Source organism: Anomaloglossus baeobatrachus, chromosome 6 (genome assembly GCF_048569485.1).
Source record: "Anomaloglossus baeobatrachus isolate aAnoBae1 chromosome 6, aAnoBae1.hap1, whole genome shotgun sequence".
Lineage (NCBI taxonomy): Eukaryota > Metazoa > Chordata > Amphibia > Anura > Aromobatidae > Anomaloglossus > Anomaloglossus baeobatrachus.
In genome coordinates, this window is record NC_134358.1 from 487932730 (window position 1) to 487948575 (window position 15846).

General features: G+C 49.1%; 1 protein-coding gene across 1 annotated transcript in view; it reads left to right on the forward strand.

Annotated features, from left to right (window-relative positions):
- Nucleotides 1-15846, forward strand: part of DNAH11 (dynein axonemal heavy chain 11) — a 498772-nt gene that overhangs the window by 127471 nt on the left and 355455 nt on the right. The gene's annotated exons all lie outside the window — the stretch shown is intronic.

The window sequence follows — 15846 nt, forward strand, 5'->3', positions numbered from 1 at the left end:
ATTTATGTCAAATCAGAACCTCAATTTGCAGACAGGGTGTTTCTAGATGGTTGTCCCTCGTCAGTGCAAAGTATGAGATCTGATCTGGCTATATGAAAGGCTAAGACGGGGTTTAAATAGGAAGCTATTCTCCTTGCAGAGACTGACACACCATTCCAGCATGCCAGTGGTGAGGAAACTTTACGCCATAATGCTCCTCTAGGAAACATGCAAATTATCTCTTCAGTGAGGAAGTAGACAAGCTCTAGTGACACCTATTGGAGGTAGCAATACTAAAAGTCAAAAGTGACCCTTTAACGAGCCTTGTTATATGACTTAGTATTTATTTTTTTTAAATCAGATCTTTTTTATTAAACAATTAGGAATCAATACAGAGAAAATATATTGCATCTTATATAACTAGTAAAAGCGTACATTGAAAAAACATATGTTGTCTATAAATCAGGTTATTCCTCTGTATATATAAAAAAAAAAAAAAAAAAATTCTTTGATCAGTTATATAAATTGAGCCTACAAACAACATGGCTCCACAGATAAACAAAAGTTAAATTATGCAATAATACCACAGTCTAATAGAAAAGTCTCCTCCATCAGCTGCGTCGCTCCACATCATATTTCCATACTTGTCTGCCTCTCCCCGTTTAGTCATCAATCACACCTTTCCGGCCCCTCCCACAGCGCCGCTCAAAGTCCACTTCACCACGTAAAAAACTAGTTTTAACTTTTACCCCCCCCAAATGTTCCATTCACTGCAAGCACAAGAGTAACTGGTCCAACATTGCATCCTGCACTAGTGCCCCAGAGGGGAGACCCGGCCACTCCATCCATGGCTGCCAGATTTTGTAAAACTTTCTCAGTGTTTTTCTTTTTAAATAAACTCCCCTTTCCAATCTAATGACGTTATTTAATTTATTTTTAAGCTCTGATAACGTTGGTGGTAGAGGATCTAATCAATGGTATGCCAATATCTTCCTTGCTTGATACGGGCTATTCCCAGGGCTGTTGGAGAGTCCGGGTCTACTCCTCCCTCCCACAGACTCAACAAACATAGACGAGGTGACGGCTGTATTGTGATATGATATATTTGGTCTATGAATCCCAGGGTTTGTTTCCAGAAATCACCAATGTGTCCACACTCCCACATAACATGAATCAAATGGGCATCATCCTGTCCACACCTAACACATTGTGCATTTGGTCTAAGTTCCATCCTGAATAAACTGGGAGTTTTATATACCCTGTGGATGAGATATATTTGAGAAAGCCTTTGGCACTCAGAGACCGCCAGTTTAGTGACCTGTTCTAGAATGTCGGACCACTGGCCTTCCGTCAGGGGACCAACGTCCCGTTCCCATTTACTTTTAACAGTCAGTGGGTATGTCTCCAGATGGGCAGGTAGTAATCTTTTGTATAGTTCAGAAATAAGGCCTTTAGAGGACTTAGATGTAAGTAGCATATGTAATGTTTGATTATGTGTCACTGTCACCGGCAGGGCCGGCTCCAGGTTTTTGTGGGCCCTGGGCGGAAGAGTCCCGGTGGGCCCCATCCACACGCAGACACACACATACGTACACATACATATACATATTTAAAGACAAACTCACAAAAAGACGTATAGAACTGACATATCTATACAGTCATATACACTGACATACATAGATACACATCATACATGCATACAGACACACACAACACAACTCTGCTAGATACATACATACACACATAGCTCTGCTACATACATACATACACAGCTCTGCTGCATACATACACACATAGCTCTGCTACATACATACACACATAGCTCTGCTACATACATACATACACAGCTCTGCTACATACATACACAGCTCTGCTACATACATACACAGCTCTGCTGCATACATACACACATAGCTCTGCTGCATACATACACACAAAGCTCTGCTACATACACACATAGCTCTGCTACATACATACACAGCTCTGCTGCATACATACACACATAGCTCTGCTACATACATACACAGCTCTGCTGCATACATACACATAGCTCTGCTACATACATACACAGCTCTGCTACATACATACACACATAGCTCTGCTACATACATACACACATAGCTCTGCTACATACACACATAGCTCTGCTACATACATACACAGCTCTGCTGCATACATACACACATAGCTCTGCTACATACATACACAGCTCTGCTGCATACATACACACATAGCTCTGCTACATACATACACAGCTCTGCTGCATACATACACACATAGCTCTGCTGCATACATACACACATAGCTCTGCTACATACACGCATAGCTCTGCTACATACATACACATATAGCTCTGCTACATACATACACACATAGCTCTGCTACATACATACATACACAGCTCTGCTGCATACATACACATATAGCTCTGCTACATACATACACACATAGCTCTGCTACATACATACATACACAGCTCTGCTACATACATACACAGCTCTGCTACATACATACACACATAGCTCTGCTACATACATACACACATAGCTCTGCTACATACACACATAGCTCTGCTACATACATACACAGCTCTGCTGCATACATACACACATAGCTCTGCTACATACATACACAGCTCTGCTGCATACATACACACATAGCTCTGCTACATACATACACAGCTCTGCTGCATACATACACACATAGCTCTGCTGCATACATACACACATAGCTCTGCTACATACACGCATAGCTCTGCTACATACATACACATATAGCTCTGCTACATACATACACACATAGCTCTGCTACATACATACATACACAGCTCTGCTGCATACATACACACATAGCTCTGCTACATACATACACACATAGCTCTGCTACATACATACATACACAGCTCTGCTACATACATACACAGCTCTGCTGCATACATACACACATAGCTCTGCTGCATACATACACACATAGCTCTGCTACATACACACACAGCTCTGCTACATACATACACAGCTCTGCTGCATACATACACACATAGCTCTGCTACATACATACACAGCTCTGCTGCATACATACACACATAGCTCTGCTACATACATACACAGCTCTGCTGCATACATACACACATAGCTCTGCTACATACATACACAGCTCTGCTGCATACATACACACATAGCTCTGCTGCATACATACACACATAGCTCTGCTACATACACACATAGCTCTGCTACATACATACACACATAGCTCTGCTACATACACACATAGCTCTGCTACATACATACACAGCTCTGCTGCATACATACACACATAGCTCTGCTACATACATACACAGCTCTGCTGCATACATACACACATAGCTCTGCTACATACATACACAGCTCTGCTGCATACATACACACATAGCTCTGCTGCATACATACACACATAGCTCTGCTACATACACGCATAGCTCTGCTACATACATACACATATAGCTCTGCTACATACATACACACATAGCTCTGCTACATACATACATACACAGCTCTGCTGCATACATACACACATAGCTCTGCTACATACATACACACATAGCTCTGCTACATACATACATACACAGCTCTGCTACATACATACACAGCTCTGCTGCATACATACACACATAGCTCTGCTGCATACATACATACATAGCTCTGCTACATACACACACAGCTCTGCTACATACATACACAGCTCTGCTGCATACATACACACATAGCTCTGCTACATACATACACAGCTCTGCTGCATACATACACACATAGCTCTGCTACATACATACACAGCTCTGCTGCATACATACACACATAGCTCTGCTGCATACATACACACATAGCTCTGCTACATACACGCATAGCTCTGCTACATACATACACACATAGCTCTGCTACATACATACACACACACACGTGGCTCTGAGGGGCCCACACACATGGCTCTGGGGGGCCCACACACAGCTCCAGGGGCCAGCACATACAGCACCGGGGGGGGGGCATACAGCTCACCAGGGCCCATAACTCGGGGGCGGGGAGGGCACATACCGCTCAGGTCATGGTGGAGAGGGGGCCCACACAGCGGTGGAGAGGGGGCCCACACGGCGCCAGAGAGAAGAGCTGTCCTGGGGGTCGCTGGCTGGCACTGCAACTCCTTCATCTGTGGGACTGAGCAGGCCGGTCGGTAGCTCCGCCCACAGATGAAGTTCAAACCAGGAAGTCTGCGCGCCTTAAAGGGACGGCGCTGCAGATTCCTGCCGAGGACTGCGGTCCCCGGGGCAGCAGAACTAAGGCGAGGGGGCCCCGGCCAAGGGGCACCAGAACTGACGAGGCCGAGTGGGCCCCCCCGGCTCTCCAGGGCCCCGGCATTTGCCCGGGTATGCCGCGTGCTGACGCCGGCCCTGGTCACCGGATTTGTCCTCCTCTGTCTGTTCATTGCATGTCTCAGCTGTAAGTATTGATAAAAGAAGAGATGCGGGAAGTGAAACTCCGTTCTCAATTGCTCAAAACTCTTAAGAATATTATTTTGTAGTACTTGTGACACTAAATGGATCCCTTTATCTTCCCATCCTCTGAACCCCACTAATTTTTTAATTTCTGGCAAATCTGGGTTCCGCCACAGTGGCCAGAACTCCGAAGGCTCATTTGTCTTCAAAAGAAACTTGCCTCTGTCCCATACCCTAAATATCATAGCCAAGGTGGGATATCATGCCCCATTTATCTGTCTTTGTCCCACATCCAACTGGCAACCTGGATATTTCCATACCGATCCCTCTCTCAATATATCACCACTATTATCATACGCTCCTTCTTTGCCCCAACCCCTAAGATGTTTCATCTGGGAGGCTATATAGTATATATATGGGTTTGGTACAGCCAATCCTCCTTCCTCCTTTCCCCGCTGTAGCACTTCCAGTCGAATCCTAGCCTGTTTTTTCTTACAGATAAGTTCCCGGAATAATGTATTAATTTTTGCAAAAAATTGCCTACGTATCCACACTGGAGAATTATGTATAAGATATAGTAATTGTGGCATCATTACCATTTTGATTAAGTTGGATCTACCGATATTTGATAGCGGCAAGCGACACCAGGTGTGTACCTTTGCTCTAAACCGCTGCACCAGGGGTTCCAGTTTTAGGGCCTGGAAATCCTTTGGAATTGGGCTAACAGTTACTCCCAGATACTTAAACTCTCGGACCACAGGAACCGGTATCTGCAAGTCCGAGAAATCCACCGGGAGAGGGTCTATCGGCATTAAAGCTGATTTGGACCAATTAATCCGAAGGCCAGACCTCCGCCCAAATTCTTGAATGATATCCATTGCCGGCAAAATCGAGGAATGTACCCTGTCTAAATATAACAGTAGGTCATCCGCATATAATGATATTTTCTGCTCACTGCTCCACACCACACCTAAATCCCGTTATCTCCCTGGACTTCCGTATTGCAACTGCCAATGGCTCTACTGCGGTAGCAAATAGCAAGGGCGAGAGCGGGCACCCCTGTCTAGTACCTCTTCCCCTGGGGGAATATTGCAGCCTTCCAGGTTAGTTATGCCTATTAACAGGGCTGGTATTCAGGATTTTGAGCAGATCCAAGCAGGAGCTCTCCCTTGCTGTGTCCTCCCTACATGAGGTCTAGGCCACGCCCCCATGACTTAGGATTTATGCCAGATCAGAACCTCAATTTGCAAACACTGCTATGTATAAGAGTCCAGCAATATGTCTGCTGGTCAAACCATTGTTTGGCCAACAGCTGTTTATGCTCACTTTTATCTAACTGCTACCTCTTCTCATGCCCCACCACACATACATGTTCAGCTGAGCATTGTGTTCTCTATGAGGATTGCTGAGTTGTCTAGTGGGAGAGCAACAGGATCCGGGATTTAAATGTTATTATCAAGTTCTTAACTTGATTTAATTAGTTAGAAAGCATAAAAATCAGCAAGTTGGCAATTAACTTGTTTTTTTTCTATCTGCTGTCATTCTCCTGCAATAACAGCTTATATTTTTAATAGTATACAACTTGTTTACATAGAGCTTGACCACCAGACATTAGCCAAGAGTAAGCTGTAGTTATATTCTCGAGAGGGATTAACTCAGCTGTGTCCAGATCATTGATTCTTAATATAGCAGTTAGGTGCTCACCTTCCTCCATCTCATCTTCTGAACAGCTGCAGTTATTAATCACCAGTCCACAGCTTTCTCTTTGCTCTCAGCTCTCACTGTCCACAGCTGTGTGCTTGTTTAAATGCCCTGTTATTTGTATATGTAAATATAATGCTAACAGTGTAGGCTTCAAAACAAACCACTATTAGACTATGTGCACACGCTGCATTTTTGACGCTGCGTTTTTGTGTGTTTTTGGCCGCTAAAAACGCACCCACGGCAAAAAAACACGGCAAAAAACGCATGCATTTTTACCGCGATTTGGTGCGTTTTTGGCTGCGTTTTGCGGCGTTTTTGATCTCTGCGTTTTTCTGCGTTTTTCCAATGCATTGCATGGGGGGAAAACGCAGAAAAACGCAGGAAAGAATTGACATGTCAATTTTTTTTTTAAGCTCAAAAACACAGCTTAAAAAAAAAGTTGTGTGCGGAAAGCAAAAATGAAACCTCATAGACTTTGCTTCCCCAGCAAAGTCATGCAGTTTTGAGGCCAAAAACGCACCCGAAAAACTCGCTAAAACGCCGTGAAAAAACGCACTGTGTGAACTTTGCCTTAGCCGAATGTGTTCCAGCAGGCCTTGTGATAAGCTTTAGGCTATGTGCGCACTAGGCGTTTTGTTCACGCTGTTTTTTTTTGTGCGTTTTTGTCCTCAAAAAACGCAGAAAAAACTCACCCGCAGTAAAAATGCGGGTGCATTTTTACCGCGTTTTTGGCTGCGTTTTTGGCTGCGTTTTTGTGCACTGCATTCAATGAGTGAAAAACGCTGTGAAAAACGCAGAAATAATTGACATGCTGCATTTTTGTGGTCACCACAAAAACGCAGCTACAAAAAAACGCTGTGTGCGGATAGCACTTCTGAAAACCCGTAGACATTGCTGGGGAAGCAATGTCACAGCGTTTTCAGCACAAAAACGCAGCAAAAACGTCTAGTGCGCACAGGGCCTTATAGTGCAACGAATACTTTAGTTCTATTATTCACCAAAACTGACACTCAGAGAAGTGTCCTCCTGCTAGAAATCAGGCAGTGAAAGAAACTGCTGTGTGCAGCATAAGAGACAACTTGCCGCCAATATTAACTGAATATTAACCTCTCCCTGGAAATCAAGTCCCTGTAATGCGATCACAGGGACCCAATCACTGCCATGGCGACACTAGGTTGTCACCATAACGACCCCAGGTTACTGAGCTACGGATCGCCTCATAGACCATGCCGGATGCATGGTGTGTGAGCTGAAGTGTCACTGCTGCGAGTGCAGCACTAACAGATATAATCCACTGCAGAGATCGAGCTTCAGCAGGAAAAAAGCAAAAAGAACTGACATGCTGGAGATTCTTTTCTGCACCAAAATCTGCAAGGAAAAAATCATCAGCATGTGCACAGCAAGTCAGGATTCTCATAGACTTGGCTGGGATGCGTTTTTGCTTGCAGTATTGATTAAAATCTGCAAGAAAAAAGTCAGCAAAAATGCAGCGTGGGCACATAGCGTAATACATTGACTGCAAGTCTCTCCTTTCCGGCAATCCTGACTTCTGTTCTATAAGATAAACTCCGCTGGACCACCATAGCCTAGGCAAGAACCTGACTCTAGGGAGGCTACCCAAGTTCAAGTAGACATGCAAAAAATTAAGAAGAAGAATATTGCGAAATGAGCACTGCCCATTGGTTCCTATGAAACTATGAAAAAACTACGCAAAATTTAATGACAGAAAAGTGACCTTTAAGGTCCAAATTCGGTAAAGCAAGTCACGCAACCCAAATCTGAAAAACCAAGAGCCTTCCAAACTACAGACATGACAGTCCTGTGTTAAAATAAATGATCAAGAAAATCATCTAGAAGAGGACAAACCTGTGAAAGGTCTGACTGGATACTGTGAATGGAGCCTTGCCACACATGTCCGACAAGCAAGAGTTCTGGATTCACACTGCAGAATGCTAAGCTATACTGGGGAGGGCCTGTACACATGTTGCAGATTTGTCGCAGATTTGACACGTTTTTTTTCTGCACAAATTTGTCACAATTTCCTGAAGCCAGCAAAGTGAATGAGAATTTTGAAGTCTCAGGCACACCTTGCTTATTTTCTCCTTGCAGATTTGATGCAGATTAAAGGCTACTTTACACACTGCGATATCGGTCCCGATATCGCTAGTGTGGGTAGCCGCCCCCATCTGTTGCGCGACACGGGCAAATCGCTGCCCGTGCCACACAACATCGCCCAGACCGGTCACACATACATACCTGTCCGGCGACGTCGCTGTGACGGGCGAACCGCCTCCTTTCTAAGGGGGCGGTCCGTGCGGCGTCACGGCGACGTCACTGAGTGGCCGCCCAATAGCAGCGGAGGGGCGGAGCTGAGCGGGACGTAACATCCCGCCCACCTCCTTCCTTCCTCATAGCGGCCGGGAGGCAGGTAAGGGGAGCTTCCTCGTTCCTGCGGCGTCACACGCAGCGATGTGTGCTGCCGCAGGAACGAGGAACAACCTCGTTACTGCTGCAGTAACGAGATTTGAGAATGGACCCCCGTGTCGCCGATTAGCGATTTTGCACGTTTTTGCAACGATGCAAAATCGCTTATCGGTGTTACACGCAACGGCATCGCTAATGCGGCCGGATGTGCGTCACGAATTCCGTGACCCCAACGAGTTCGCATTAGCGATGTCGCAGCGTGTAAAGCCCGCTTAAGGCTATGTGCGCACGCTGCGGATTTAGCATGGATTTTACCGCGGATTGGCTGTGTCTAACATTTCTGCAGTTATTCCCCAGCAAAACATATGGGTATAAAAAAATGCTGTGCGCATACTGCGTTTTTTTTATATCTGCGGATTTACCCGCGGATTTTCTGCTGCGGAATTAATGAGCATGCCACTTCTTTTCTGCTGGTACCTGCGTTTTTTGCCATAGATAATGGGAAAACCGCGGCAAATCTGCAACAAACTGCGACGAAACCGCATGCGGATTTAGTAGCGGTTTTGGTGCGCTTTTTTTACCACAGGTGCGGGCTTCTTTAAGAGGGTCCGGATTTTCCTTGAGAAAAAGTCACTTTCTAGTGCGCACATGGCCTTAAATCTGCAGTATGTCAATTCTTTTAGTATTTTTTTCTGCAGATTTCATTCATATTAATGAGCGGGAAAAATCTGCATTGAAATGCGGAAAAAAACAGCTTTTCTGCAGCTTTGTTGTTTTTCTAAAATCTTGACAGGCTAAAATTCTAATGACTGGATTTCCAAACTTAGACATGTACAGCATATCATCCCGTGAGAGTCTCATTAAATCATGTTTCATAGTTTTTAAGGTTGAAGGTAGACATAAATCCATCAAGTTCTATAACCTAACATGTTGATCCAGAGGAAGTAATCCCATGAAGGCACTGCTAATTATATTTGGGTGAAAATTCCTTCCAGACTCCACATATGGCAATCACACATATTATTGCATCAATGTCTCATCACAGAATCTAGTACCAATAATATTTATATTTCTCAAGAAAGGAATCCAGGACCTCTTTTGTTCTTTTTAGAAGTTTATAGGGTATGTGCACACGCTGCAGATTTGGTGCAGAAATTTTCTGTATGAAATCTGCACCTTCTGGCAGAAAAACGCATAAAAAAACATGTGTTTTGGTGTGGTTTTCTTTCTATGCATTTTTTTAATAAAGTTAATGCCTTGTAGGCCTTAAAAACGCAGGAAAACCACCCTAAGTGGATGTGCGCACGCTGTGTTCTGTCAAGTGCAGAAAAAAATGCACCCTCTTGCAGACTGGACAACTGTAAACACTGCGTTTGACAAAAAATGCATCCAAAACGCATGCATTTTGGATGCATTTTGAATGCGTTTTGAATTATTTTGGATGCATTTTTGACAGTGCGGTCCCACTCTGCTCTGCTACATCCCCATAGAGCATGGCTGACTGCGAGACAGAGCCGCGCAATCAGAATGAACTCGGATGAACTTCACCCGACTTCATTGTCATCACGCGGCTCTGTCTGTGTGCCGCAGCCTGATTTGCGGTCACCAGTGAAGGACTCGCTAGTGACCGCAAATCCCCTGATTGCGCGGCTCATTTCAGTCAATCAGCGGTGCCGTCACTCAGGTTACCCGCAGCCAGCTGGAGTCCTCCACCCAAGAATGCAAATCACCTGAGGGCACTGCTGATCGCTCGGCTCCCTTCAGTCACTGGGGCAACTTGCTGTCACAGTTGGAGAGGATCCAGTGGTGGCTGCGGGTAATCTGAGTGACGTCATCCCTTATAGCGTGACTCACTTGCTGCGTGGAGTTCACAGAGAGCGGTCATGGTCTCTGGCCGCTCGCTGTTAGCTTCCGATGTAGCAGAGCTGATAGCGTTGTGGGACCTCGTGTGGATTAGTCGGATTTGGAGGGCTATTTGGGGATTAATAAAGTGGTGAAAGAGGGTGTTTCTTTTCTTGTCTTTTATTCCAAATAATGGATTTTTTGGGTGTATATGTTTATTTTCTTTAACTTACAGATTAATCATGGGGGGTGTCTCATAGACGCCTGCCATGATTAACCTAGGACTTAGTGGCACCTATGGGCTTCCAAACACTCCTTATTACCCCGATTGCCACTACACCAGGGCAATTCAGGATGAGTCGGGTAGAGTCCCGAGACTGTCGCATCTAATGGATGCGGCAATTCCGGGCGGCTGCTGGCTGATATTTTTAGGCTGGGAGGCTCCCTATAATGTGGGGCTCCACATCCTGAGAATACTAGCCTTCAGCCATGTGGCTTTACCTTGGCTGGTATCAAAATTGGGGGGAACCGCACGCCGTTTTTTTTAAATTATTTATCTTTTTACTTTATTTTACTGCACGACATAGACCCGCCCATTGGCGGCTGTGATTGGTTGCAGTGAGACAGCTGTCACTCAGCGTGGGGGCTCGTCTGAATGGCTCGTCTAAATGCAACCAATCGGCGGCGCTGTTGGGCGGGGGAAGCAGTGAATATGAGATTGAATAATGAGCATCCGTCATTTTCAAAAGCTGGAGAAGCCGCCGCAGTGGGATAGCCGTGCAGCGCAGCGCCGGTGATCGGTGAATATGAAAGAGAGAGGTGGTGAGAGGGACAGACCGACTGACTGACAGAGAGAGAGACCGACCGACAGAGAGAGACCTGCGTTTTTGTTTGTCAAAAAAGCATGCAGAACGCAATAAAAATGCAGTGCAAGCATACAGCTAAACATTTTGGTTGCGTTTTGACACACCTCATTCATTTCAATGGGTGGAAAATGCAACCAAAATGTACAAAAGAAGTGTCATGCTGCTTTCTCTATCGTTTCATTGGGGGACACAGGACCATGGGTTATGCTGCTGTCACTAGGAGGCTGACACTAAGTAAACATAAAAAAGTTAGCTCCTCCCTAGCAGTATACACCCTGAGCCGGAGGCGGGCTCAGATCAGTTTTAGCTTAGTGTCGTAGGAGGCTGATGTGGGCCGTCTCGGCCCCCCTCAGCCATGTATGTTTTTGCGCTTTTTTCTTTTATTTCGGCGCCGCTCATCACTCTCATACCTGTCGTCTTTTTCTCTGCAGGTATTCGCTTCACTCATCCTCCGCAGCCCTGTGGGTACCACTCCCCAGGGTCGCAGGGGGCTTGAGACTTCGGGCCCTCTCCCCTGCCCGTCCCCGTGGTACCACTCCCGGGGGTGCGCGTGTGGGCAGGTTGTTTTGTGGGCACCCCTGATTCGCCCTGCGGTATCACCCCAAAGGGCGTACAGGGGAGTACAGCAGGGATGGAACCTCCGCAGCGTGTGTAATAGATGGGGCCCTGTCACGCTGCCTTCTCCTGATAGGGGGCTGATCTACCCCCATCATGATGTCCACTACCCTGCCTCAGCACGCTCTCCCCCGGAGCCTTCCTGGACGAGCAGCGCTGTACACAGGCAGGGGCAGGGAGCCCTGCCTGCACCGCATCCGTCGCTGGGCCGGCGCCGCCGATTGCAGGTAGGACCGACCTTTCCTGCACTTTCCCCCGGCCCTCTCCATAAATTTAGTCCCCGGTCTCGGCCTAGTCGCTCCTGCGTCCTAGCCACGCCCCCGCTGCAGCGCTATTGGCCGCCGGTCGTCTCCCTCTGTATCCTCCCACTGCTCTGCCTCCTGGCTGATGGTGGGGGCTGTGAATCCTCCGGGTTTTCGCGCCGGAATCCTGCTCCTCCCCCAGCCTCCTCCAGCGTCCCCTCGCCATTTTAGCCTGCCTCTGCTCCCCTGAGGCTGCAGCGCGCCGGCGTTCTGACTCTTCTGGCCAGCTCTCCTGGACTTCCCCTTCTGGACTGGTGGGCAGCACGCAGGACCTGGGTAAGCTGTGCTCCTAAGGAGTAGCCCTCACTAGGCAGCATTCTCTGAGTTTAGGGACGAGTTAACCCTCTCCTGTCTCCTTCCTAGCAGCCACCAGGGAGAGTACCTGTTTTCACCATGCCTAAGGCTAAGCCCACCCAATCCAAGCAGGCCCCCTTTGCACTATTTTTCGCATGCTCCTCCTGCAAGTCCAAGTTTTCCCAGGGTCAGGACGCCCCACTATGCTCCGTCTGTTCTACAGACGCACAGCCTCCGCAGGACTCCGCGGCCGACGCTTCTGATACCGCAGACGCCACAGCGCCATATGCCGCAGGGCCCTGCGTCCCGCCCCCCGACTGGCTAGCGTCCCTGTCCCAGTCCGTAGATTCCCTCTCTGAGGCTTCTCGGACCATCGCGCAAGCTCTGCGCCTGCTGCCGTCGCTCGCCCAGATTCCCGCAGACCCGGCACAATCGCCTCCGGAGCAGGTGAGCCCCGTTGCAGGGTCCTCCTCTGCTGCTCAAAAACGGACCCGCCAGGTCTCGTCCTCAGACTCTTCCCAGGTTTCACCTTCATCCCCAGGTCCAGACCGTCAGTCCTCCAGGGAGGCTTCTGACTGCTCCGATGATGATTCCGATGCGGCACCCCTGCAGGACTCAGAGCAGGCGGCTGATATTCGGCGCATGGTGAATAGCCTGATAGAAGCAGTAAACCAGACCTTGAAGGTACAGGTGGACCCCGTCTCCTCCCAGAGCACCCAGGTCTCGTTTAAGCGGGTGAAGCGGGCCCAGAACACATTCAGCGGACATCCAGAATTCGCTGAGTTACTGCGCAGCCACAGGCAACAGCCGGACAGGGTATTTACCAGCGGTAAGTCCATCGATTTGCATTATCCCTTTCCTGAGGGTCTTCGAAAGGATTGGGCAGGCTCCCCGGTGGTCGACCCCCCAATCTCCCGCCTGTCTTCTCACACAGTCCTTCCACTCACTAACGGTACGTCTCTCAAGGACCCAACGGACCGTACTATTGACAGGTTGGCCCGTTCCGCCTTCGAGGCAGCGGGCACATCCCTCTCTCCGGCCTTTGCCTCGGTTTGGGTTGCGAAGGCCCTGATGTCCTAGGCGGACACGCTATGTTGCGGTCTCCGCGCCATTCCTGCCAATCCGGACCTGGTTACCATCGCCTCGCAGATTTCCCTCGCGGGTGAGTACTTGCTCAATGCAGCCCTGGCGTCTGCAAGTTGCGCGACCCAGGCCGCCAGCAACAATGTGGCCATCCGTCGAGCCCTCTGGCTCCGGTCCTGGAACGCGGATGCGGCCTCTAAGAAGTCACTAACTTCCCTGCCCTTCCTAGGGGAGCGTCTCTTCGGAGATAGGCTGGACCAGCTGATCTCCGATGCAACGGGAGGAAAGAGTACATCTCTCCCCCAATTGCGCCCTAAGCGCTTCCAGAATCGGCGCCCCACCGCTCGTTTCCGGCCCTTTCGCAGCTTCAACTCCAATCCCCAGCCGCGGAAAAGCCGCTCTCCTCCGAGAGACAGGAAGACCCCGTCATTCAAGACCAATCCCGCCTGGCGTTCACGCCCCCGCCAGCCCACGAGATCCTCTTCTGGTTACCGCCGACGTTCCTCCAAGTGACTCGCGGTCGGCGCGCAACAGCGCCAGACTTGTGGGAGGGCGTCTGTCTCGTTTTCAGCATGTGTGGATCCCCCTGACTGCCGATGCCTGGGTCAGAGAGATCATCACATCAGGCTACAAAATAGAATTTGAAGCAAAGCCACCGAGACGTTTTTTCCTATCTCGCCCTCCCGAGTCTCCCGCGCGGGCTCGCGCGTTCTTTCACTCCATAGACTCCCTCCTCCGAGCCGGAGTCGTGGTACCAGTCCCTCCCGCAGAGCGTTTCAAGGGGTTCTATTCCAACCTTTTCGTGGTCCCCAAAAAGGACGGCTCTGTCCGTCCCGTCCTCGACCTAAAGCTTCTAAACAGGTCGGTGAGGCCTCGGCCGTTTCGAATGGAGTCACTCCGGTCCGTCATCGCGTCCATGGAGGTAGGCGAATTCCTGGCATCGCTGGATATTCAAGACGCCTATCTTCACGTCCCGATAGCCACCTCTCACCAACAGTTCCTCCGCTTTGCGATAGCGGAAGATCACTTCCAGTTCACGGCTCTCCCCTTCGGCCTCGCATCCGCACCCAGGGTCTTTACGAAGATCATGGCTGCTGCCATGTCCGTCCTGCATTCCAGGGGTGTCATAGTCATCCCGTACTTGGACGATATGTTGATAAAGGGCTCTTCCTTCGAGGACTGTCGTCTTGGGGTTCAGGTCACGATCGACACCCTTTCACGGTTAGGGTGGCTGATAAATCGGAAGAAGTCCTCTCTGACCCCGGCCCGTCGGATCACCTTTTTAGGCATGGTATTCGATACCATCCAAGGGCGAGTTTTTCCTCACACAGGAGAAGATGTCCTCCCTACAACGAGGCCTCCTCGCTCTCCGGCGTCAGCGCCAAGTTTCCATCAGGTTCGGCATGCGGGTCCTCGGTCGTATGGTGGCGGCGATGGAAGCGGTACCCTTTGCACAGTTCCATCTCCGGCCCCTCCAGCTGGCCTTGCTGAAGAAGTGGGACAGATCTCCCTTTTCTCTGGACCGCAAGGTTTCATCTTTCGCCGGAGACACGCCATTCCCTCCGTTGGTGGCTCAATCAACGCAACCTCGCATCAGGAAGGTCTTTCCTCCCGCTCCACTGGAAGATAGTAACCACCGACGCCAGTCTCCAGGGCTGGGGAGCAGTGTTTCGGCATCACACAGCGCAGGGCCGATGGTCACCGAGGGAGAGTTATCTCCAGATCAACATTTTGGAGATAAGAGCCATCCGACTAGCCTTGCAGCAGTTTCGGCACCTAGTACAGGGTTGCCCGGTCAGGATCCAGTCGGACAATGCGACGGCGGTGGCGTACATCAACCACCAAGGCGGCACAAGAAGTGTCGGGGCAATGCGAGAAGTCAAGAAGATTTTGCACTGGGCCGAATGTCATCACTCCCTGATCTCAGCGGTACACATCCCAGGCGTGGACAATTGGGCGGCGGACTTCCTCAGCAGGGAAGGCCTCGCCTCCGGAGAATGGTCCCTCAACCGGGAAGTCTTCAACCAGATCTGCGACAGATGGGGAGTTCCGGACGTGGACCTAATGGCCTCCCGGTTCAACCGTCAGGTTCCGCAGTTTGTAGCGCGGTGCCGCGACCGCTTGGCTTTAGGAGTCGACGCCCTCACCCTGTCATGGAGCCAGTTCAGTCTCCCGTACATCTTCCCTCCGCTCCCTCTAATTCCGAGGGTCCTCAAGAAGATCAAGGCGGAAGGAATTACGGTCATCCTAGTGGCTCCGGACTGGCCCAGGCGAG